Source organism: Macaca fascicularis, chromosome X (genome assembly GCF_037993035.2).
Source record: "Macaca fascicularis isolate 582-1 chromosome X, T2T-MFA8v1.1".
In the NCBI taxonomy this organism is placed as follows: Eukaryota; Metazoa; Chordata; class Mammalia; order Primates; family Cercopithecidae; genus Macaca; species Macaca fascicularis.
In genome coordinates this window covers 27,315,199-27,342,429 of record NC_088395.1, presented here as the reverse complement: position 1 = coordinate 27,342,429, position 27,231 = coordinate 27,315,199, and the positions used below count along the sequence as shown (strand labels likewise).

The 27,231-nt window shown below is 34.0% G+C and overlaps 1 long non-coding RNA gene across 4 annotated transcripts in view; it reads left to right on the top strand.

Annotated features, from left to right (window-relative positions):
* LOC123570946 (uncharacterized) overlaps positions 1–27,231 on the top strand; it is a 221,590-nt gene that overhangs the window by 42,885 nt on the left and 151,474 nt on the right. For 2 of the 4 annotated variants that reach the window (XR_010584128.1, XR_012430356.1), the window contains one exon: positions 18,961–19,048. This is a non-coding gene — a long non-coding RNA (uncharacterized lncRNA). Of the gene's footprint in view, positions 1–18,960; positions 21,351–27,231 lie in introns of those variants that run through there. The other 2 variants (XR_010584127.1, XR_006695173.2) reach the window with 2 other exon arrangements.

Below are 27,231 nucleotides of genomic sequence, written 5' to 3'. Positions count from 1 at the left end.
CTTTCTGAGTAGTATTTCATGGTATAGATGTACCACAGTTTGTTTAACCATTCACTCTTTGAAGATTGTTTTCTTATTGCTGGATTCCAGAGAATACTGATAAATCTGCCATCAACATTTCTGTACAGGTTTCCATGTGAACATAATCTTTACTTTTCTGGGGTAAATATCCAATAATGCAATTGGTGTATTCAAGTTTCTCCCTTGGCCTTTCTTTACTAAGGAGTGGAGGATGCTCCTTGTTACTGCTGAGCAAGGTTGGGAGTTCTGACGCCCCATTAGGCCTCCACTAATTTCTTCCTGATAGGAGGAAGAGGAACGTCAGGTTACAGCTCCTTTTGTGTACTGCAGTGACACTCATGCAGAGTGGTTTCCTTACCATGAGTTGCAATGGAAGTCATTAATCTCTACTAGATCTCCTCTGAGACCACTCTAATAAGGAGGGGAAGGTTACCGTATTACTTCCCAGAGAGTGGAAGTCCATGCTCCCCAGATGTTCTCTGTTGACACAGTTGTGCGGGAGTCCTCGTTATTGCCCAGCAGGCATAAAAGTCCTAGCTCCCTACCTGGTTTTCTCTGACATACATCATGGGGTAGGCAGTTAGGAGTTACTAGTTACAGCATAATAAGTGTGGGAGCGTAGGCTCCCCACGTGGTCTCTGTTGGCATGAGTGAAAATAGGATCTCCATATTGTCTGTCATACTGGCTGAAGTAGGATACTTATTTTCTTAAAGTTTTCTGTTTTGTTAAGCTGTCCCTTTCCTTGTCTTTTGACTAGAGAGATTAGGCTTATTGGAGAAAAGGGAGGAATTTTTCGTATGCACCCTTTTTTGTTTAAAGGTTGCCAGGTATGTCAGCTTTATTCTGGGACGTATGAAGCAAAACCAAACAAAATGAAAACACAGCGACAGAATTAAAAACAAAAGCAGAGAAGTCACCATCCTATTGTTTTTTGGGTCCTGAGGCCTCTAACCAGTCTTCCTCCCTGTCTCCATCTTTCAGAGTTTTGTAATGTTTGTTTTATGTATAACATCCAAGGTTTCTAGTTGTACTTAGAGGGCAAAATAGAGAAAAAAATTATGTCTACTCCATCTTCTTGAGGCATCTTGAAGCAGATGGCCAACAATTCTTTTAGTCAAATGACCTTCAAAAATAGTGGATTTTTTTTTTGCCTTTAGTTGCTTAATTTATTTCAAGCTAATTATTTCATTCATCCCATAAATGTTTTCAAATTCCCAACATATGTGCCAGATGTGGACCATGTGCTGAATTACATTATTGAAGGAGAGCCTAATGGGAAAATAGACAAGTAAATATGAAATGTATAATAGAAGATAGCTCTAGTGGTAATTTGCTACCCAGTAATATAACTAGAATATTACCCATATCTTTTTGTGCTGTTTTTCGAACTCTTTACTTTTCATGTTCTACTTGCAAGTATATAGCATCACTGCCTGTAATATCCATACTCTTCTGCTTTGGCAAAATATGTTTTACATACAAATGATTTATATGAAGATAATACATATCAGAATCAATTAGGTACCATGCAATATATATTAATAGAACATAAGTATTTATGTACTATTATCTGTCAATAATTACTTGACTACCAAAGTTATTAAACATTAAGCCCATAATTTTTGCTATCAAGTAATTATTACATGAGTAAATAATTAACACGTGGAATTAGTAACATCCATCAAAGGGTATACAAAAAATAAATATAAATGCCTTACACTTAATGTATGCTTTACACTTAATGTAAATGTGTAATGCAGTTAGAATAAATAGAATATTATTTGTACTTTTTGTGTTATGTTTGGTGCTTGTTCAAGGGATCCGTATTTGAATTTTTTACTTCACAGTCTACTTAGATTTAAATATATTTACTTCCTGTAAATATAATCTTACAACAGGACATTTCTCTTTATTCTCTTTTCCTTTGTGTTCTTGTTGTACTGTTTGCATCTAAAATATCATTTATTACATTGCTTTAAACAATCAATAGTCTTTCAAATAAATAATAGAAAATGCTAGTCTTTTCTAATTAGGCACATATTATCCCATGCTCTTTTTTCCTTCCTATAGTTCTTAGTTTCTATCACATGTCATTTCCCTTCAGCCTGAAGAACTTCCTTTGGTATTGCTTGGATTACAGATTGGCCAGTGACACATTCTCTTAGGTTTAGTTATATGTCTTGGTCACTCTCAGTTTGAAAAGATAATTTCACTGGATATAGAGTATGGATTGAAAGTGCTGTCATCTTTTCCTTTGTCATTGGAGGAATTCTGCTCCACTTTCTTTACTTTTCCGTGGATTTTGTGGAGAAGGCAGCCATCATTTAAGTCATTGTTCCCAGTGAGATAATGTACACTTATTTCGTTGAATATTTTAGTGGCTATATATTCGTTAAATCACTAATATACTTTATATTTCAAACATGCCCAATATATAGTTTATTAGTAAATATTTCAAAAACTTAACCAGCTATTTTAACAATGAAAATTATTATGTTTATAAGAAAATAGCTTATTTAATCAACAAGAGAAATAAAAGCAAAAAAGATGCATGCAAAGCACCAAAAACTCGATTATTATTAAAATATGTAAAAATATCTGTACAGGTATGTGCAAATTAAGATAATTTAAGCACATTCAGAGGCAAAATATGAAAAAAAGTTGGTTATTACAATTTCTGATCTGACCTGGATGTGATAGTATATGAGAGGAGCCGTAATCTCCTGATAAAAAATAATAATAATGAAAAAAATTAGCTGGGCATGTTGGTGCACACCTGTTGCCCAGCTACTTGGGAGGCTGAGGCAGGAAAATTGCTTGAACCCAGGAGTTCAAGGCAGCAGTCAGCTATAATGGCAGCATTGCACCCTTGCCTGGGTGGCAGAGTGAGACCCTTTCTCTAAAAAAAAAAATTATTTAAAAAAGAATATTGATGTGACACTTGTATTAACTATCACAAATACTTTATATCTAGTGTACTTACAAAAAATACAGTATTTTTCTGCCTTGACAAATATATTTTATATGAAAAATTAAATACAGTAAAATATCACAAAGGAATATATAATGTATAGAATATAAATTAACATGAATTTATGTATATATGTGTGTATAATGTATATGCAGTTATAAATTAGCCTGTCTCTCTCTCTATATATATAAAACTATTCAAATAATTTGGTGTTCAAATCATTATGAAATGATAGACTTTAAGAAATAGAATTAGTAGTTTGTATCCAAGATAAAAGGACAATAAATATAAATAGGCCACTAGTGTATTAAATATGCTTAATACTTAATGTAAAAATTTTACTTAATGAGATAACCCTTTTTATCTTGTTAGCAGACTACTGAAGGAGTACAAAATGGTAGAGTTTGCAGAAAGTTTTCTTTTTTAGTTAGATCATAAACTTACCTATAGTTTAGATAGTAATTTTCCTTTACTGTATCTCACAGAATTTACACATGTGCATTAAAATGTGGTCCAAAAAGGTCAAAAAATGCCACTGAATTGCTTACTTTCAAGTGGTTAATTTTATTATATAATTTCACCTCATTTTTAAAAAAACTGAAAGGACAAAAAAGGCAAAACCCAATTTTTTGTTGTTGTTTTTAAAAGCTTTTAATTTCTGGCAATTCTTTTTAACACACAGCAATTGTCACATTTTCTTTTTAGATTTTTTTTATCACGATATTTATGAAGAGATAATTGGATTCAGTAGCAATCATGGAAATGTAAAGACAACAATAGCAATGTTTCCAAATATACAAATATTATAATGAATAATAATGTCCAAGCTTTCCAAGTGAAGGAAAAACTACCCTCAGACACAGGAGGTGGGTTCCTAATTTTGAAACATTTCTGTGAACAATTTGGCAGCAACCATCAATTTAAAATGTGTTCATAAACCTACAGGAGGACTATATAAAAATTCTGAAAATTATTCAGAATATATATTTCAAGGAAAATTTAAGTATAATAACAGAATGAATGATTCCATGATATAATAAGTGTCTACCTATCTGTTTAAATTTACATATAAAAATAATCTAGGAGGATACACATTATTTGGCTAACAATGATTACCTGCTGATAAGTGAGAGTGGGGAAGGAAGGGCCAGAAATTATCTGAAATCAAAAAGAAACAAAAATACATACCTTTTTGGGGTAGGCAGAAAAACATCTCCCCAAAGATATCTACGGGAAAATCCTCTGACTCTGAGAATATATTATTTTATACAGCAAAAGGAATTTGGTAGCTGTGATTTAACTGAAGATCATGAGATGGAAAGATTGTTATCTGTGTGCATCTAATATAATCACAAAGGACCTTATAATGATAATGTGAAAGAGGAAGATAGCAGAGTCAGGGCCAGTGACGATGTGAATACAGAAGCAGAGGTCACAATGAGGTGAGAAAGACACATCTGGCTTTGAAGATAGAGGGATGATGTGCCAAGGAATGCAGGAAGCCTCTAAAAGCTGAAAAAAGCAAGAAGTAGATTCTTTCCTGCTACCTCCAGAAGAAACAAACCCTTGCAGACACCTTGATTTTTGCCCCATAATATGCTTTTTAACTTTTTGACTCACAGAAATATAAGATAATAAATTTGCTTTGTTGTAAACCACTAAGTTTGTGGTAAACAGTAAGGCAAAACCCAATTTTTAGATAAATTATGCTGTGTTCATAGTATTAATACTATGCACTATACAATTATTTAAAATATTAACTATATATTTACAAGACAAATTGCTAATAGAAAGAAAGCAAATTCTTACAGGCATGTGTACAAATATTTAAATATATGATTCATTTAAATACATATGTGTGTATTTTTATATACACACTATAGTGCTAATCATAATTGCTTTCAGAAAGCATATGCATTGGCATTTTCTGAAAATTTTACACTGAGCACATCATATGCAATTGTATGCAATAAAAGGTGTAAGTAACAAATAGTCATGTGATGACTTATTACTAAGAATAGTTTGAAAGATCTACACTGATTTTATTTCAAAGTAGTACACAATAGCATAAGAAATTAGTGGGGTGTTTTCTGTTTTTCAAGACAGGATTTCTCTGTCACCCAGGCTGGAGTGCGGTGCTGACATCCTAGCCCACTGCCGCCTTGAACTCCTGGGCTCAAGCTATTCTCCCACCTCAGCCTTCCAAGTAGATAGTACAGGCACGCACCACCACAACTGTTTTGTTGGTGGTGGTGGTGGTTTTTTGTTTGTTTGTTTTTTGTAGAGATAGTGTCTCGCTATGTTGCCCAGGCTAGTCTTGAACTCCTGGCCTCAAGTGGTCTTCCCATCTTGGCCTCCTAAACCTCTTACAGGCATGAGCCACCAGGCCTGACCAGCAGTTAGTCTCATACAGAGATTTAGAAAAGAGTTAAAAAGAAAAACATGCTGAGAAATAATACAAGAAAAGATATGTGGAGAAAAAAATTGCGAATCACTGAAAACAGGCTGAACCTGTGGTGAGTCAGTGAGATCATTAAACATGGCCATAGGTAAAATTGTCACACATAATGCTTTTTATTGTTCCACTTAGATTAAGTATCAAATGTATTGCAAATTGTGTCTTAAATACCGGGGAGCCTCTGTTAATAAGATACCAGAGCCTCTGTTACCATGTTATCGGAAAAAAATGATGACAGTAATCAGGATTATAATAACTTTAAAGTTTTATCTGATAAGTATATAGAAAAAAAAATGGCCTTATTTTGTAAGGTATTCATGCCATTTCTTAGATTGTGTATAAAAGTTTAGTAAGAATTAATATTCTTAGAACATTATGTTTAACTGAATGGAATCCAACAAATCTGCTAAATTATCTAAGAAATTCTAATGTTATTACCTACAGGTTCCTTTTAGCTTATCAACATCATCATGCTCTTTGTGAATAATGTTGATTTCATTTCTCCCTTACAAATTTTTATATATATTGCATTTTTGTCCTGTTGTAAGATTACATTTACAGGAAATGACCTCTATAAAATGTTGAATAGAACTGGTGATGGTAGGTATCCTTTTATCATTTCTGATCTCAGGGAGAAGGTTCTCAGTATTTCAGCACTAATCATAATATTCTCTAGTTCTTCAGGCTATTTTTTAAATAATAAGTGACTGGGAAAATTTGTCAAATGGTTTCTCTGTATTTATATGACACAATTATGTTCCTTTTTTGTTAAAATTGTTTGGTATCTAAGTATTAAATCTACAGTAATTTCAGTTTTTTATTAAACCCAAATTGTCAGGTCGCATGAACAGTGCTGTAAGATACATCATGTCTGATGTATTTTAGAATTTCGTTTGTCAGAAATAAATTTGTTTTTTTTTCCAGAGGTTTTGTAAACAATGATAAATGTAAAGAAATCACAGTAATTTTTGTTGTTACTGTTTACCACAAGAGATATAAAGTGAAGTTTATCTTCTCTTATAATGTGCTTTATAGTTTTGTGTAAAGTTTATATAGATCTCATAAAACATTTTGGGGTGTGCCTTTGCCCTTTCTATCCTGAGGAAGATCTTGTGTAAAATTTATTTTATGTCTTTCTTTGTTGTGTGGAAAAGTTCATGGCTTAGGGAACCAGGAAATAGAAATTATTTTTAGGAAGGATTTTCACTATGCAAAATTTCATTGATTGATATTGGACTATTTTTATTTCTTAAGGGTTTTGATCTTATATGTGTTTAACTCTGAATTTCATCATTTTGTGTAATTTCAAATATATTGAAGTGAATCTGCTTATATATTATGTGTACATTTCCAGGTTTAGTAATAATTATCCTGTCTACCTTCTGCGTATTGGTTATGTGAGCCTTCTTTGCTTCTTGACCAGTCTTGCCAAGAGTTTATCTTCATTTATTTATTTATTTTACCATTTTATAAAAATGAAAACCAACCTTTTTTTTTTTTTTTTTTTTTTTTTTGAGACAGACTCTCATTCTGTTGCCCAGGCTGGAGTGCAGTGGCACGATCTTGGCTCACTACAACCTCTGCTTCTCAGAGTTTATCTTCATTTATTTATTTATTTTACCATTTTATAAAAATGAAAACCAACCTTTTTTTTTTTTTTTTTTTTTTTTTTGAGATAGACTCTCATTCTGTTGCCCAGGCTGGAGTGCAGTGGCACGATCTTGGCTCACTACAACCTCTGCTTCTCAGGTTCAAGCAATTTTCCTGCCTCAGCCTCTCGAGTAGCTGGGACTACAGGCGCCCTCCACCACCCCCGGCTAATTTTTGTATTTTTAGTGGAGACGGGGTTTCACCATATTAGCCAGGCTGGTCTCAAACTCCTGACCTCGTGATCCTCCCGCCTCGGCCTCCCAAAGTGCTGGGATTACAGGTGTGAGCCACTGCGCCCGGCTGAAAACCAACTTTTGAATGTGCAGTTCTTCTCTTTGTAATTTTGTTCAAAATTTCTTCTCTTATTTTTGTGTTACTGTTTCATTTGTATTATTTTCAATACTAAATTGCCACTTGTTTTTCATTTCTTTAAGGCTGATTATCAGATCTTAAATTTTCCAGATTTCTTCTCCGGCATTAAGTGCTGTATAATTTCCTTTAGACATATATTTTGGCACATTCTACACACAGTTTGTGACAGTTTCATGAAGACATATTTGACCTAAAATAATCCGGGCATCATTTAAATTAACAATATAAGTGTTAAAATGGGCATATATTTGTGAAACAATATCCACAATCAAGAAAATGTGAACATCTTCCACATCCAAGATTCCTTCAACATCTTTATATTTCTCCCTTCTTAGTCCTGCTCAAGCCCCCACCCCTTTCCCATGAGTTAAAAATTCCTACAAGTGTCTTTGTATGGACATGTAATTTTATTTTGCTTGGATACACTTCAAGGAATGGAATGGCCGGAGCACATGATTGGTGCATCTTTAAATTATTTTAGAAAACGTCAAAGTGTTTTGCTGTATGATTATACCATGGTATACCCAACCAGCAGTATGTGAGACTTGCAGTTGCTCTACATCTTTGCCAGCACTCTCAATGCTCAATATTATTTTTTATTTTATAAATTTAAGGTGTACAACATGATGGTCGGTATTTTTAACTGTACCTCTTCTGAGTGTATAATGATATCTCATTGTCACTCCAAATTGTTCTTTCTTTCCCAGGCATACCAATAAATGGAGAAAATGGATTGCAGGCCTGATGCTAATCCTTTAATTCCCATTTATATCTTGCATGTATGATTGTTTTGGATTGCAATCTGAATTATCTGTATTAAATACTATGGAGATAATTGGAGGTCAGCAGTTATATATAATACTTTTGCTTTTGAGAGCCTGTTAACATGGAAATAGTTTACCTCATAGTAATCAGGAATTGAGAACCTGGGTCTCAGATTTTGTCAGGAATGTTCTCTTTCTGACACACGTAGACATTTAGGTCATAGCCCCTCAGGGATGACAAGTGAACCACTGTGTTTTTCAGAACCTCTTCTCATTGGTGCACCCTCAGGTCCAAGTGTGTCTCCTGGGATGGTGAAACTGCTAAAAGCTCTCACCAGCTGCTTAGCTTCTCAGCTTCAACTTATTGCTTAGTATCTCAGCGTCTCAGTCACCTTTGAATTAGCAAAACTGTTGAGCATAAAAGGGTTACCAAATTTGAGTATCCCCACCTGGAATTATCTTCTAATTCAGACCCTGTCTCTTTAAATATTTATTTTCTTTTCTTTGTGGTGCTTTCTAACATGTGTTTTTGAGGCTTCCCTTTCCCAGTTTTTCTCGGCATGGTTGGGCTGTAAGATCTGTACAACCACTATTTCATAAAATATGTTTATAGTTTGTAGTCGTTTTTTCCTATAGCTAATTACCCATATACCTATATATGTAATTATATATAAAATATAACATATGTATATAATACATAATTATAATATATCTATATAATATATAATTATTTATCTTTATAAACATCTTATATATAAATATGTATATAATCTATATTTCTTATAAAGATGTTGAAGGAATCTTGGACGTGTGAGCTAGATGTTCACATGTTCATTTTTTTTTTTTTTTTTTGGGAGACAGAGTCTTTCTCTGTCACTGAGGCTGGAGAGCACTGGTGTGATGTTGGCTCACTGCAACCTCCGCCTCCTCGGTTCAAGGGATTCCCCTGCCTCAGCCTCCTGAGTTGCTGGGATTACAGGTGCGTGACACCAAGCCTGGCTAATTTTTTTGTGTTTTTAGTAGAGACGGGGTTTCACCATGTTGGCCAGTCCGGTCTCGAACTCCTGACCTTAGGCAATCTGCCAACCTCAGCTTCCCAAAGTGCCGGGATTACAGGCATGAGCCACCACACCCGGCCCACATTTTCTTCATTGTGGATATTGCTTCACAGTGTATGCACGAGTGTGTGTGTGTATATACATATATAATATAAGTACATATATATGGTGTATATATATATCTTGTGTGTGTGTGTATATATATATATATGTAAATTTATTTTAGGGCAAATAATTGTCCCAAGGAGAGCATCATTTTTCATTTCATTCTACTTCATTTAAATATTTCATTATTTACTCCATAAATATTTCCTCAGTTCACAACATGTGCCTGGTATGGACCATATGATGTTAGTGCTTCATCGACGTACAACCTAGTGAAAAAAATATGGGTAAATAAGGAGTATTCCTTTATTATTATATAAAGATCAAGTTTGGGGTAATTTTCTATGTAGCCACAGTACTAGAAGGAACTTACACCTTCTTGTATCATATTTAACTCTTGCTCCAGGAATTGGCATATGATTCTTTATATTATTTTGGTCTACTTTGAATTATGATAATACCATCCCATGTAAATATAGCCTCACAGCACTACATTTTGACTAATCCCCTTTCATTTATGCTATGTCATATATTTCACATATACAATACTGTTTACCATTTTTGCTTCATAGAGTCGGATACATTGCAAAAGTAAAGAATAGTTGTCTTTTTCCCTCTCCAGGGCGCCTCTTTCCTTTCTGTAGTTCTTAATTTCCGTGTGGTGTCATTTTCTTTCATCCTGAAGATCCTGCGGTATTACTTATATTTCAGGTCGTCCAGCCACAAATTGTCTCAGGTTTGATTGTGTGGATGTGTCTTATTTCAGTCTCAGTTTGGAAGGATAATTTTGCTAGATGATTTGGAGTTGATGGTTTTATTATTTTTTTCCTTCGACATTGGAAAAATGCTGCCACATTTTCTCCAGTCTCCATGGATTCTGTTGAGAAGGAAGCCATTATTAGTGCGGTCTTGCATCTCTATAAAGATATACCTGAGACTGGGTAATTTATAAGGAAAAGAGATTTAATTGGCCCACGGTTCCGTAGGCTGTACAGGAAGCATGGTAGCATCTGCTTCTAGGGAGGCCTTAGGGATCTTTGACTTGTGGTAGAAGGCAAAGCAAGAACAGGAGTCTTACATGGCAGGAGTAGGATTGAGAGAGAGGGGAGATGCCACACACTGTTAAACAATCAGATCTCTTCAGAACTTAGTCACTATACAGTACCAGAGGGGACGGTACTAAACCATTCATGAGAACTCTGCCCCCATGTTCCAATCACCCCCCCACCAGGCTCCGCCTCCAAACTGGGAATTGCAGTTGAACATGAGATTTGGGTGAGAACACAGATCCGAACTATACCAGAAGCCATCATTCCCAGGTAGGAAATTTAAATCATCATTCCTAGGTAGGAAATTTATCTGAACTCCTCTCGAAATTTTAATTTCTTAAAAATGTTTGTCTCTCAGTTTAAATGTGAGTACCCATGTGCACATCTATTTCTATTTAACATGCTTCAATTTCAATGATCTTGGATCTGCAGTTTGGCTTTATTTAACAAAACAAAGGAATATTTGGCCACTTTTCTTCAAAACACATATATTTTTTTCTGCTTCATTCCTGTACCTCTTCAACTTGCACTCTACATAAACATATGTTAAATGACCAGATATTTTTTCTACTCTGGCTATGCCAAAACCCCACAGTCTTTGAACACTGCAAGACCTCTGGTATTTTTGTTCTTCGTTTAACTTCACATTCGTGCCCTGCTGGGCCTTGATGAGTCTTGTGCATATGTGCAGCCTAGCCCTTTAACAAGGACCTATTTCGAACTCCCACATTGACTTCTGTCCTTGTTTTGTGCATCGCTCCCCCTTCTTCAGTGCGCTACCAGGTAAATCACAGCTGCATTAACAGCCCCCATGTTTCATCAGTGCAGTTACACCGCCATGCTCTTCTTGGTCTCACACTCCCTGCCACAGGAGAATTTTCCCCACCCATAGTTCCTGAGCAAACATGAGGCTCTAACCCTGACAATACCTTATATCTGTGAGAAACTCTCACACATTGTTTGTGGGAGGAGAAATTGGAGTCAGGACTCTGGCAAAGTTTTGGCAGGTTCCGTTAAGCTAAATATGGGCATTCAGTATGACATAGTAATTCTCGCTGACATATAATCATCTTAAAAATTAACATATGCCAAAACGCATATAGAAACACTAATTCCTAATAGCCCAAACTGGACACGACCTAGAAATTAAATCACCATCTCTAAAAATGGGTAAAATATGGTATATCACACAATGTAAGATCATGCAGCAATGAATATGAACAAACTTCTGTATACAACTTAGATAAATCTCATGGCCATAACGTTGAGCAAAGTAATTCACACATACAAAAATAATATTGTCTGAAACTATTTATATGAGTTTCCAAAACCGGTGTGTTGTTACAAAGAGTTGTGTTTTGAAATCAGACTCACATGAATGGTAGCTCTTACACCACATTTTATTTGTGATTTAAGTGATAGAGGCAAACATCTAGTCAAAATATAAAACATTATATTTTTTGGAGGTCATGAAAGCATCAGAAACAGTCCCGACTAGTGCCATTTTTCTTCCACATCAGGATGTGATTTTGTGTTACAGTAAAAGATGAGTTGTGTTGAATAATGTTTGAGAAAATATTATTTAAAAAAGGGAGTCATTTAATTTTTTGGCTCATCCCATTTTACACTGTTAATTACACAGTCTCCATTAATTACACTATATGTTATTCTTCAGCCAGTGAATCTGCATAGATCCATAACTTCCAGGGTTGTTTATAATAAACAACCTAGACAGACAAAGTACATCCTGGTAAAATAGTAATATCTATTAGCATGTTTACAAAGAGTTATTATGTCAGCACCTTTACTAGGAAGTCATTAACTTTTTTCAGGCATTCCTGTTAGAGAATAGTTACAAGCCTGCTCTTACTCCTTTCATTCACAGCAGGAAAAGTCAGTGCAAGTTGTTAGGAGTCAGAGCTGTGGTTAACTATAAGGAAAAGGAAAGCCATAATGATGGGAGATGGCAAAAAGGATTTATTTCTTTTATCCTTCTGGAAGTCTGACTGTTTCATTCTCCATCCGGGTTTTATACAGCTAGGTTCTTTTGGCTAACTACATAGATCTGGTCAGTTGGTAGGTTTTCACTTTACTCCATTTGTATTATGATTTGAAGGATAAATAAAGACGACATACAGTCACAATAAATATAACCTAAAAAAATAAACACCAAAATTTTGGGGGGTGTATGTGCATGTATGTGTGTGTGTTTGTGTTTGCGTATGTGTTTCTAGGAGGAAGCAGAGTGATATAATTGGGAAAGTGCATACACGTGTCCCCTAAGGCCTTGGTCATATTATCTTTCTGGTGGAAATATATATGTTGTTTCATTAATATTATTTATATTTCAAATATATAGCAAACATGTATTTCTAATAAAATAATTCAAAAATTTCAAAATGTAGTTTTCAATTAAAATTATTTCCTCTTTGTAAGGCAAAGGATACTTCATTTGAATGACAATAGAAGGAAAGCCAAGTAAAAGGAATAAGATAATAAAATATTATAAAAGTCAAAAATATTCCAATTAAAATTATTATTTTATTATTCCAATTTTTAAAATCTTAAGCTGGGCATGGTGGCATGCACCTGTCATCCCAACTACTTGGGGGGCTGAGGCAGGAGGATCACTTGAGCCTTGGAGTTCAAGGCAGCAGTGACCTCAAATGCACTCGTGAATAACCAATACTCTCCAGCCTGAGTGACATAGGCAGACTTCATCTCTAAAAAAATTAAATTGAATTAAAATTAAAATACTACAGTAACCAAAAAGATCTGAATTGTATACAAATTAAAATGATTTAAGCATATTCCTAATGAAAATTTCAAAATGGTTTGTTCTGACACTTGGCGACTTGAACCTAATGTTGACCTAGATGAGAAATTACATGAGAACTGGCAAGATCTATTGATATAAAATAGTAAGATGAAACCTGTGTTACCTATAGCAAACTATTTTAGTTTTATGGTTGTTATACAATATGCAATAACATCTGCTTTTAGAAAACATTTTCTGGCCGGGCGCGGTGGCTCAAGCCTGTAATCCCAGCACTTTGGGAGGCCGAGACGGGCGGATCACGAGGCCAGGAGATCGAGACCATCCTGGCTAACACGGTGAAACCCCGTCTCTACTAAAAATTACAAAAAACTAGCCGGGCGAGGTGGTGGGTGCCTGTAGTCCCAGCTACTCGGGAGGCTGAGGCAGGAGAATGGCGTGAACCCGGGAGGCGGAGCTTGCAGTGAGCCGAGATCGCACCACTGCACTCCAGCCTGGGTGACAGAGCAAGACTCCGTCTCAAAAAAAAAAAAAAAAAGAAAAGAAAACATTTTCTATCTACAGTAATTTATATAGCTTTATTTCTTAATGAATATTAAAATATATATATTTTTATATATCTGGTCATAGATTTTTGTAAAGGGTATGAAATGATACTAGATCTTTGTAACTTTATTTAAAATTCCTTAGAAGAGTTTTAAGTTACATATCCTTTACACAGTACTTCCACTTCTAGGATTGGACAGATACTCAGAGAAGGGCATAAAGGCGTAGGTACAAAAAAGGGAATAGAGAAATTGTCAAATAACTTATGATATGTCCATACTATGATTACTGTTCAGCTTTTGCAATCAGTCAGGTGTGCCTATATTTATTTACAGAAAACATCTCCAAGATGTATTGCTAAAGAAGCACATTGTGATTTCAATTAGTCATGTGCACAAATATATACACATATTATGCATATTAACATATATTTACGTATATTTATGTCCATATATGAACTTTACTGCTGATCGTGTTTACATCTGAGAATGAAATCTGTATCTGCACTTTTTCAAAACTTTACAATAAGCACACTCTGTATTTTCAATGACCTAAAGAAAAATTGTAGAAATATCTACATGACGGCCTATGACTAATGATTGTTTTGGATATCTGCTCTTTGCTTTTTGTTCTTATTTTTAAAATAGTACAGAACAGCATGAAAAGTTATACTTGAAGAAAGGATAATTAGAAAACAGAAAGAAAAGACACAGTATAAGCGCAATATAAGCAAGTTATGCGGAGACAATTAATTTGTGAACCACTTTAAAAAGCTGATCTCTAGTCAGTGAAATTATTGTACGAGGGGTCATAAATAAAATTGCTACAAGGAATGACCTTTTATTGTTCAACTAGAGTTAAATGTGACATGTATTATGAAGTTTGTCTCATATTAAGTGTACCCTTTCCCATATTAGAAAAATTGACAATAATAGTGTTGTAGTGATTCATTTCATATATGTATATGAATAACCTTAAAAATATAATTTTATCCTGTAGATTTGTTATGCCCTTTCTCATGATGTGTATAAAAACCTTATGAAGGATTGCTATTTTCAGAAAAATGTGTATGTTAATTAACTAGATTTAGTCATTTCACAACACCTATTTCAAAACTTGATGTTGTATATGATAAATACATCCAATTTTGTCTTCCAATTAAAAACATGAAGTAGGCCAGGCATGGTGACTGACGCCTGTAATCCCAGCACTTTAGGAGGCTGAAGCAGGCAGATCACGTGAGGTTAGGAGTTCGAGACCAGCTGGCCAACATGGTGAAACCCTGTGTCTACTAAAAATATAAAAATTAGCCAGGTGTGCTGGTTCATGCCTGTAGTCTCAGCTACTTGGGAGGCTGAGGCAGGAGCATCATTTGAACCCAGGGGACGGAGGTTGCAGTGAGCCAAGATCGTGCCACTGCACTCCAGCCTGGGCGACAGAGCAAGACTCTATCTCAAAAAAAAAAAAAAAAAAAAAAGTAATAGAAAAGAAAAAAGAAAAATGCATTTATGTTTAACTGTGTAACAGGACCATCATCAATGGCAGAGAACCACTTAAGTACCATCAGAATTAGTGAATTGTGTATATTCATTGACTGACATATTGCTAAAGAAAAAAAAGCACTCTGTAATTGCATCTATTGAAAATGAAGCATATAGTGTATAAGAAAAACCAGCTTCCAGAAGCAATTTCTTAAAGTACAATGCTCAATTTGTGTGTGATTACATCTCAGAGAAATCATCATAATATTTGTGACATGGACGAGATTAGAGCCCAGTTATAGCGTATAATTCAAGTTTAAGGAAATGATTCTGATAATTTTGAATGTATTTGTCTCCCTTTTAAAGGGAGTCACACTTGTTGATAAATGGCATATTGAATATGGAAGAGAATAGTGCAATGCTCAGGACTAGGTTATAGAAGGATGATCCTTCTGTTCGATTCTGCTATTCTCTTTATAAACTCCGGAAAATCTCTTTACTTCTGTGACATCAGTGTTTTTTTTCCAAACATGCAAAGTAAAACCAAAGTACATCCATTCCATTTACCACATATAGAGCAAAAACCTGCACATAATTTCCAGTATTCCATAAAAATGCTAATATTTAAATGTGCAGTGAATTATACACTCCACCTTCTGTATAAGCATGCTATTTTGAAGTCCTCATAAAAATGATAATTCTTCCTGTGGTTTGAAAGATTCATTCTTGAGGCCAGGCACAGTGGCTCACGCCTGTAATCACAGCACTTTGGGAGGCAGAGGCGAGCGGATCACGAGGTCAAGAGATCGAGACCATCCTAGCCAACATGGTGAAACACCGTCTCTACAAAAAATGCAAAAATCAGTTGGGCATGGTAGTGCGCGCCTGTAGTCCCAGTTACTTGGGAAACTGAGGTGGGAGAATCACTTGAACCCGGGAGGCAGATGTTGCAGTGAGTCGAGATCATGCCACTGCACTCCAGCCTGGTGACAGAGCGAGACTCCATCTCAGGTAAAACAAACAAACAAACAAACAAACAAACAAAAGCATTCCTGAATAATAGAGTGTACGAAGTGTACAAAAATTCAGTAGATGATTTCAGATGTTAAAATACAAAGTGTAGATGTCACAAGTCATCATCCTGTCTTTAATTTCCTGATAGAATATCAACACCAAGGTACTGTATAATTCATGCACCAACTCTAGTGGCATTAAATCACAATGTCCCAAATTGCCCTAATCGTTCACCAATAGGTCTTTTTTCATTCTATCTGACTGAAATTGAACTTTCTGTTAATTCTCTCCATTAGTCCAATTTTTAAATTTGATGATTTATAGAATATGCTGAATTACTGCTTGGATTTGACTTGGGTTTGTGTTGAATGGGATTGCATATGCTTCAAAGTGGGAAGAATTGATCACCTTACAAAAAACTACATCTTCCATTTAATAAACATTCACCATTGAGTTGTTAATATCTCAATTTAATTCATCTGAATAATTTTCTATAGTTTGGTATGTAAATATATTGCTAAGCTTTCATTAAAATTTTACCTAAGATTTTGATAATCTTGGCATTGTAAATGGTGTCTTTAATTAATTTAATCTTCTAATTATTTGTTGCTGGAATTTGGAAATACGGTTACAGTTTATTTTTATATTAACCATATATCCAGTAATTGCTAAATTTATTAATTCTGACATATAATATATACGCTGGTGTTAGTCTAGAAATATAAACATTCAGCATGTGAATAATGGCAGTTAATTTCTTCCTCTCCCATCCGTATGTCTTTTTTTTCTTTTTCTTCTATTATTGCCTACATAAATGTTGAATGGAACTGGTGACAGTAGGAATCTTTTTCTCATTCCTGATCTCAGGGAAATATTTGAATATTTCAACACTGATTATGATATTAACTACAATTTTATGATTTTTTTCTAATATTAAGTGGATATGTTAGTTTTTGCACTTATAATAATCACAATATTGTTATATATTTCTATGATTTACTGAACTTTTGTGATTTCAAAGTGTTAATGCAACAAGAATTCACTCTGGGATAAAATCTAATTTATTTATAGTGTATCACGTTTGATGTAACTTTGGATTCAGTTTGTTAAACTTTTTTTTTCATTTGTTCATGAGATATATGTGTGTGTGTATATATATGTATATATATAACCTTTTCATGTGATACGTTTTTCAGTTTGGTGTAAAGTTTATACAGATCTCTTTTTTTGTTTGTTTGTTTTTGAGATGGAGTCTCCCTCTGTCACCCAGGCTGGAATGCAGTGGTGCAATCTCGGCTCACTGCAACCTCTGCCTCCCAGGTTCAAGCAATTCTTCTGCCTCAGTTTCCTGAGTAGCTGGTACTACAGGTGTGCACCACCACGCCCAGCTAATTTTTATATTTTTAGTAGAGTCACGGTTTCACCATATTGGTCAGGCTGGTCTCAAACTCCTGACCTCAGGTGATCCACTCGCCTCGGTCTCCCAAAGTGCTGGGATTACAGGCGTGAGCCACTGCACCTGGCCCAGAACTCGTAAATCATTTAGAGGAGTTGCCTACTGCTTTCATTTTCTGCAACTTTTGTATAAGATTCATGTCATGTATTTCTCAGTTGTAGGGGGAAATTCACCAATTCGATCCCCAGAGCACAGGACTCACTTATAGGGAATTTTTCATTATAGATGTAATTTACTTAATAAGACTATGCAGTTTTGCTCAGTTTTATTTTCATTAAGTTGGGTTTAACCAGAGTTCTACATTTTACATAATTTCAAATTTATTAACATATAATGACTTATATTTTGTCTCTGTTTCCAGATTCTGTAATGATGACATATGTAAATATTGTGTTTCTTCCATTCCTGATGAATAGATCCTTTAATGATAATGAAATGTTCTTCTTTATCTCTAGTTACTTTCCTTTCCTAGACGTCTACTTTGTTTGGCGTTATTGTACACGTTCCAGTTTTCTTATGCTTAATTTTGCATTGCACATTATTTTTTATACTATTACTTTCAACCTTACTGTGTCTTTCAATTTAAATTGCCTCTCATATAAACAGCAAATAATTGGGACTTGCTTCTTTTCTAGTCTCAAAACCTATGCATTTTAGTTGGAATGTTTAAGCTTTTAAAAATTAATGTTTTTATTAATATAGTTTGATTTCAACTTGACAATTTTGCCATTTATTTTCTATTTTTTCCATCTCTTTTTATTTCTCTATTTCTCCTTTCATGCCTACGTTTGTGTTTATTTAATATTTTTAATTCAATTTAATTTCCTCCTTTAAATTTTTGTTTATTGCAAATTATAAACATGCCCACACATTTTTTACACCCTCTGCCTTCAAGAGATGGGGTTTATGGCCACACACGGATTCTGGACCAAGCTTAGTGACCCTTTGGTAACCAACCTAAGGCAGCAGTTGTGATGCTATAGGTAAATTGCTAGGCTAAAATTCCAGCCGACTGCCATCAGCAACAGCCACCAGCAGAGGGCGCCACCTTAGCCCTCGAGCCTCGTGCTCTTCTCGAATTTTCTTCGTTCTCAGTTTTCATCTCCTGAGGGTAGCAACATGAATTATAGCTTGTCAAGCAATACATTATTTCAGGTTTATTTATGTGGCTAATCAGTTTGTAAGGATAATTTTGCTGGATGTAGAATCTGGGTTGAAACTTGTATTTTTTCTTTCAGCATTGGGAAGATTCTGCTCCATTTTCTCTGATTCTTTATGGATTCTGTTCAGAAGGAAGCCGAATTTTAAGTCATCGTTCTAGGATAGGTAATATATCTTTATTTCTCAGAAGTTTTCAGTTGGTATACATTTGTTCATTTCATTGATTTTTTTTTTTTTTTTGTATTTCATATAGGTATCTAATATGCAGGTTAATAATAAAATATTTTTAAAAGTCCAGTGCCTATATGGTCAATCTAAATATTCCATTTCTGTAAATACAAATATAATTTATTTGATTGACAGTAACATCACAAGCAAAAGAAAATCTCTCATGGGATAAATGTCTACTTTTTATTAAAATGTATAAATATCTACAAAATATATCCAAAATAATGTAAACACATTCCAAAGAAAATTATAAAAATCGTTTTTATAATTGCTCATTTGCTGTTAAAGTTGACATGCATGAGAAAATGTGTGAGAAGAAATTAAAACTCTTTATAAAGAATAATGAAGTGACATTTGTATGATCTATAGCAAAATTATTGCTTTGGCAAATTATGTTGCATATCTGGAATGATTTATGTAAATATAATGCATATAGGAGTTGATTCAGTAACTGGCAATATATAGAACATATGTGAAAGTAAAGTGTATATGCACAGGTTTAATATATAAAATTTTTAGTATATTAAATATAAATTATAAACTACCAAATAGTAAAATTCATTTTACATAAAGTAAGCATACATTTTCATTAATGCTATTAACTATGCATAATAATTAATGCAAATTAAATAAAAAAGTATCCTTTATCTTGATACCAGATTATTGAGGGAGTATAAAATAGTACTGGGTTTTTGGAAATTATTTTAGCATTAACAAAGTAGTTTTCACTTGCTTTTTAAAAAAATAATTTGCTTAAATGTATATAGCCACATGTCACTAGTGGCTACCATACTGGACAGTGTAGTTCCAGAAGATCACATTTCCACCTACACATTAAATCACCTAAAGAGTTTCAAAATATGTCAAAGCCCAGATGCCATTCTAGACCTACTAAATTAGGACCTCAAGCTGCTGTACCCAGGCATTGGGCTTTTTTGTTGTTGTTGCTTTTGTTTGTTTACCTTTTAATTATGGGAAGTTTACTTTTTCTTTCTTTAAGTTGTCTTTTATATTTAAAAAAAATAAATAAGAAAAAAAATAAAATAAAAAAATAAAAAATAAAAAAATAATTTGCCTTTTAGGACTGTATCCAGTACAGCCACTAAAAAATAAGCATAAATGTGTGGTTACAAAATTGGCAAAAGAGCTACTTTTCAATAAATTATATTATTTTTATTCTATGGATATTATGTAGCTATGCAACCAATCTAATAGATCTTATATACTTCCAGATGGTATTTCCAGAATATATTGCTGGTAAAAAGTAAAGCAAATTATAATTTCACATGTATAATATATATATATACACATATATAATATATATAATATATATATAATATACATATATTATGTAAATGCCAATTTATGTGAATATCTGTCCTTAGACGCACTTTACTGATATCATGGTTACTTCCAAGAGGATATAGTTATGTGCATTTTTTGAAAATTTTACACCAAGCATAAGGCAAATTTTTAAATAGCGAAAGGAAGTTAAAGAAGTAGACATGTGTAGTCCCAGCTACTCGGGAGGCTGAGGCAGGAGAATGGCGGGAACCCGGGAGGTGGAGCTTGCAGTGAGCTGAGATCCGGTCACTGCACTCTAGCCTGGGTGACAGAGCGAGACTCCGTCTCAAAAAAAAAAAAAAAAGAAGTAAACACGTAGTGGCATATCACTAGTGATTGTTTTCTAAACAACAGTAGTTGTTTAATTTTTTTCCATTTTTTTTTTTTTAACTTTTAAGGTAATATAGAAACAGTTAAGAAATCATGCTAAAAGATAGAACTAGAAAACAGTGGAAAAGAATATGAAAAAATATATAAACAAATTTTGTAGAGAAAATACTTGTGACTCACTTTAAAGAAGCTAATCTATTTAGTCAATGAGATCATTAGACTAAAGACCATAAGAAAAATTATACAAAGAATGCCCTTTTTATTGTTTCCTTCGGATTAAATGTCAAGTTTGTTATAAAGTTTGGTTTATATTTTGGAGTCTCTGTATCGGAAAAAAGTAGCAATATTCAGGGTTATAATGACTGCTAAATATATAGAAAAAGCCTTAAAAATATAACCTTGTCCAGTGGGGTTTTTGTGTCATTTCTTATGATATGTATGAACAGTTTATTAAGAATTGCTATTCTTAGAAGAAAAAGTGTTTGTTTAAATGTGTGTTACCTATCAATCTTGAAATATTTACTTATTAGTTCTAATACATTGCTTACAGATTGCTTTTAGATATTCTGGAAGCATAATTATGCAGTCTGTATATAGACATAGGGTACAGTTCATGGTTTTCATTATTTATGGCTTTTTCTTTTCTTTTCTTTTTTTTTTTTGCATTATTGCCCTGAACCAAATTTTCCCTAAAATGCTGAGTAGAATTGGTGATAGTAGACATCCTTGTCTCTTTTTTCACCTGAAGAAGTTCTTCAGTTTTTCACCACTGATTATATATGCTGCAGTTTTTAATTTTTTTTTAAAAAAAGACTCATAAGTGGCTAATTATATGAAATGGCTTTTCTGTAACTGCTGTCGTAGTGACATAATTTCATTTCTTTGTCAAGATTGTTTGATTTGAAAACAAAGCAACAAGAATCCATTCTTGTATTAAAGCCAGTTTGTTCATGGTTAATTATAATTGAAGTATCTTTAGATTCTGCTTGTCAAATATAAAATGTTACTTTTATTTAGTTTTTTGTGTTTGTCATTAGGCATACAAACCTTTGGTTTTCCTTTTATATAATGGCCTTATTAGTTTGGTATCAAGTTTATAGAGGTCTTATAAAGCATTTTGGGCAGAGTTTTTACTGTTTCTCTCCTGTGTAAAGTGCTTGTCCAATACTTGTGTTATTTAATTCTCAATTATATAAGAAAGATCAGAAATTTAGGCACCAACAAATAATTTATTTGTTGGAAGGTTTTTCTTATAGAGATACAGTTTTTGATTAGATATAGAATCATTGAAGTTTCCTGGTTTAACTGTTTTGCTATATTTTTCTTTCTCTCATTTCATGAATTTCAAGTTTATTGGCATAAATTTGCTTACAACATAATGTATGTATCTCCAGTATCCTAGGGATGCTGCCCTCTACATTTCTGCTGTTGATAATATATGTCTTTTTAAAATTCCTTTGATCGGTCTTGCCAGGGACTTATTATATTTTTTCCTTTCAAACAACAACAGAATTCTTCAATTGCTATTTAATTTTTTTTAGATTTTATTAACTGATGTTAATTTTAATTTTTCATGTTTAAAATTTTGATTTTATTTTCTGATTTATTTTTTAATTTCATGCAGTGTATTCTCAAATCTTCAGTATTCAGGATTTTATCTTTGGTATTAATGCTCTAAATTTTCCTTTAGTCTCATATTTTGGCATGTAGTACACAGTTTTTAACAGCTTAGATGAAGTATAATTGATTTCAAATAAGCTACTATATATATAAATATATATAGTAAAGTATATATATAAAATTTATATATATAAATATATATATATAATATAAATATATATATAATATAAATATATATATAAATATAAATATATAAATATATATATAAATATATATAAATATATATATATATATTTGTGTGTGTGTGTGTGAGAGAGAGAGAGAGAGAGATAGGAACCGTCTCTACACCTAAGATTATGAACATATTTATCCCTGTCCCCAGCTTTCCTTGTGCACTTTTGGATTTCCCCCTCCTAATTTTGCCCGAGCTCTCCCCACTTTCCCATACCATGGACATTCTTCATTGTTAGTAACTTCAACTTTGATTTTAGATACAGGAGGTACATGTGCAGATTTGTTACATGGGAATATTGTGTGATGCTGAGGCTTAGAGTACAGATCTCATCACATAGGTAGTGATCATAGTACTGGATAGGTATTTTTTAAACTCACCCCCTCTTTCTCCCTCCACCTGCTAGTAGTCTTCAGTGTCTGTTGTTCCCATATTGATGTCCATGTGTGCTCAACTACACACACACAAACACACACACAAATATATATTAAATTGTGCAGTTCATCTGAAATCAATTATACCTAATTAAGCTATTAAAAACTGTGTGCCATGTACCAAAACATGTATCTAAAGGAAAATTTAGAGCATTAATGCCAAAGACAAAATCCTGAAAATTTAATATTCGAGAATACACTTTTTTGAAATTATAAAATAAATAAGAAGTTAAAATCAAAATCAAATGTTTAGCTCCCACCAACACATGAGAACATGCAGTATTTTATTTTCTGTTCCTGTGTTAATTCACTTAGAATTATGGCCTCCAATTCCATTCATGTTGCTGCAAATAGTATTATTTCATTATATTTTATGTCTGCATAGTATTTTATGGTGTACATGTACCACATTTTCTTTATCCAGTCTACCATTGATGGGCACCTGGGTTGATTCCATGTCTTAGCTATTGTGAATAGTGCAGCGATGAAAATGTGAGTGCATGTCTTTTTTGGTAGAATGATTTATTTTCCTTTGAGTATGTACCCAGTAACAGGAATACTGGGTTGAATAGTAGCTCTGTTTTCAGTTCTTTGAGAAATCTCCAGACTGCTTTCCACAATGGCTGGACTAATTTACATTCCCATCAACAGTGTAAAAGTGTTTTCTTTTCTCCACAGCCTGGCCAGCATCTGTTGTTTTTTTGACTTTTTAATAATAGACACTCTGACTTGTGTGATACATTATCTCATCGTGGTTTTTATTTGAATTTCTCTGATGATTAGTGATACTGAGTAATTTTTCGTGTGTGTGTTGGCTGTCGTATGCATCTTTTGGGAAGTATCTCTTCATGTCTTTTGCCCATTTTTAAATTTGGTTATTTATGTTTTTCTTGTTGATTTGTTTAAAGTCCCTATAGATTCTGGATATTAGACCTTTGTTGGATGCATAGTTTATTAATATCTTCTCTCATTCTGTAGGTTGCCTGCTTTGTTGATAGTTTCTTTTGCTGTGCAGAAGCTCTTTTGTTTAATTAGGTTTCACTTGTCTATTTTCGCTTTTACCGCAATTGCTTTTGGGGACTTAGCCAAAAATTCTTTGCCAAGGCTGATGTCGAGAAAAGTATTTCCTTGGTTGTCTTCCAGGATTTTTATAGTTTGAGGTCTTACATTTAAATCTTTAATCTGTTTTGCGTTAATTTTTCCATGTAATGAAAGGTAGGGGTCCAGCTTCTATCTTCTGCATATGGCCAACCCCTTATTCCAGCACCATTTATTGAATGCCCATTGCTTCATTGCTTGTTTTTGTTGGACTTGTCAAAGATCAGATGGTTGTAGGTGTATGGCTTACCTTTCTGAGTTTTCTGCTGCATTCCGTTGGTCTGTGTGTCTGTTTCTGTACCAGTACCAAGCTGTTTTGGTTACCTTAGCTTTATAGTATAGATCCAAAAAAGAGCCCCAATAGTCAAAACAATTCTAACCAAAAGAAGAAAAGCCAGAATCATCACACTACCCAACTTAAAACTATACTATGGACATTCTTGTATGAGTCTTTTTATGAATGTATAATTTCATTTTTCTTGGATAAACTTCAAGGAGTGGAATGGCTGGATCATGTGCGAAGTGTACTTTAAAGTTGTTTTAGAATAAATCAATATGTTTTGCAACATAATTATACTGTTTTACATCCTACCAATATTATGAGAGTTACAGTTGCTTTACATACTTGCCAGCACTTGTTTTAGTCAATATATTTAATTGTAGCTCCTCTAATAGGTGTGCAGTGATATCTCACTGTTGCTCTAAATTGCATGATATACACAAGTCATCAATCTTTCCTTGCTATTTATTCCCAGTAAGTGGAGAAAATGGATTACAAGCCTGTTGTTAATCTTTTCTTTCCCATTTATGCTTTTGCCTATATGGTTATTTTTATTGTATGCTGGATTTTCTGTATGAAATACCATAGAAATAATAGGAAATTTTGAAAAATTTTTCCTTTTTAGTGAGCATTTGCTTTTGCTTCTAAGAGACAGTTAGCATGTGGGCAGCTGTCAGCAATCAAGGATATTCCTTTTGAAGCTGCGTCTCAGGTTTTGTGAGATGTTTTCTATTTCTGGCTCATATAAGCATTTAGGGCATAGCCTCTCAGGGATGCCACATGAACCCCTGGGTTGCCTTCCTGTTTCTTTCTCCCTGGTGCACTGTCAGTTTTGATCTGTGTCCCCTGAGTTTTTGAGACTACTAAAATACCTGCTTAGCTGCATAGTGTCTAAACCACAGCTTCGTGATTAGTATCTTGGCTTCTCAATCACCCACTTTGAGTTAGCGTATATTTTGAGGGGAAAAGAGGTACCAAACTTGGGTTTCATCCCTTGGGCTTCTGTTTTGAGAACTTGTCTCATCAAGTGGTTGCTTCCTTGGGTTAGTAGTGCCTTTGAAGAATGTCTTTAATATCTTCCAGCTTTTCTAGTTTTTCTCAGCGGAATGGTTTGTCTGATAGAGCGTCTCAGTCATTCCTGAAAAGAGCTCCGTATATTCTCCTTTTTGAAATAAGTTTAATTGTTTTTCCTCTTATGCCTAATTAACCCAATCTTTATATCAATAAGATTAAAATTTTTCTTAAAAGACAAATAATTTTCTGAAGGGTTTATCTTTTCTGTCTCTCTCTTTTTTATTTTTATTTTATTTTTGAGACAGAATCTTGCTCTGTTGCCCAGGCTGGAGTGCAGTGACACGATCTTGGCTGACTGCAACCTCCCTCTCCTGGGTTCAAGCGATTCTCCTGTGTTTATTTGCTTAATGTTAGATTTTTTTTTCATTGATTGCCTAAGTGTTTCCCCAGTTCCCAACATGTGCCAGGTATGGATTACGTGGTAGAGGTACATTGTTGAGGCATAGCCCAGTGAAAAACAAACAAGTCAATATGTAATATATTATAGAATATAAATTTTGTGGTAATTTTAAAAGCTACGTTAATAGCCAAAATGTTACCTATTACTTTTTTCGTTCTTTATTTACTTATTTATTTTTTGAGATGGAGTCTCACTGTGTCTCCAGGCTGGAGTGCAGTGGTGCAATCTCGGCTCACTGCAACCTCCACCTCCTGGGTTCAAGTGATTCTCCTGATTCAGCTTTCTGAGTAGCTGGGACTACAGGCGCGCACCACCACGCCCAGCTAATTTTTGTATTTTTTGTAGAGACGGGATTTCACCACGTCGGCCAGGATGGTCTCAATTTCTTGACCTTGTGATCCACCTGACTTGGCCTCCCAAAGTGCTGGGATTACAGGGGTGAGCCACCACGCCCGGCCAGAAAGTACCAATTTATGTAAATGCAACCTAACAGCAGAAAAACTCCTTGTATCCCTGCCTTTTCCTTGTGGCCTTTTTGTCATATTTTATTTAAACATTTTCTTGAAAACTTGATAATTACTCATTTTTTTCTTTTATTTTATTGAGTGAGCAATTCAGTGAAATGCACAGATTTTAAGCTAACATTATATTTTTTAATTTTATAAACATAGTTTCCTTTTGTTTTTAAAACACACTTATGATAGCTGTTTTGAAGCCTGTCTGCTACTCCAACATTTTGGTCTCTGCAAAGGCAGTTTCTGTTGTCTGTCTTGTGTCCTATATATTTGTCACACTTTCCTCTTTTTTCCCATGTCCCATAGTTTTGGAATTTTTATTTTGTTGTTGAGTACTGGACATATAAGGTAATACAATATATTAAATCTTGAGATTTATTCCTCATCTGGTTTATTGTTGTTTGTTTTATTGTTTATTTGTTGACAAGACTGGGCTAATTTTGTGAAGTCTATTTTTACCGTAGTGTGCAGCTTCTGATATCCTTGCTTAGATTTTTCCTCATGTTTTCATCTTTTAGCCTGTCTTGTCAGCATTCTTGGTGAAAGGTTGTACTTAAGCCTCTGAACAAAAAGATGTTCCTCCCTTGCCTTTGGACCTGTTTGTGGCATAGAAACTTTTTATGATTCTGGGTTCAAAATTGTTATCTTGTTTCTCAGCATTGGAAAGATGCTGTACCATTTTTCCAGTTCTCCGTGGATTCTGTTGAGAAGGCAGCCATCATTCAAACCATTGTTTGAATTGATACTCTACATTTATTTTTTGAAGTTTTTGATGGATATATGTTCACTCATT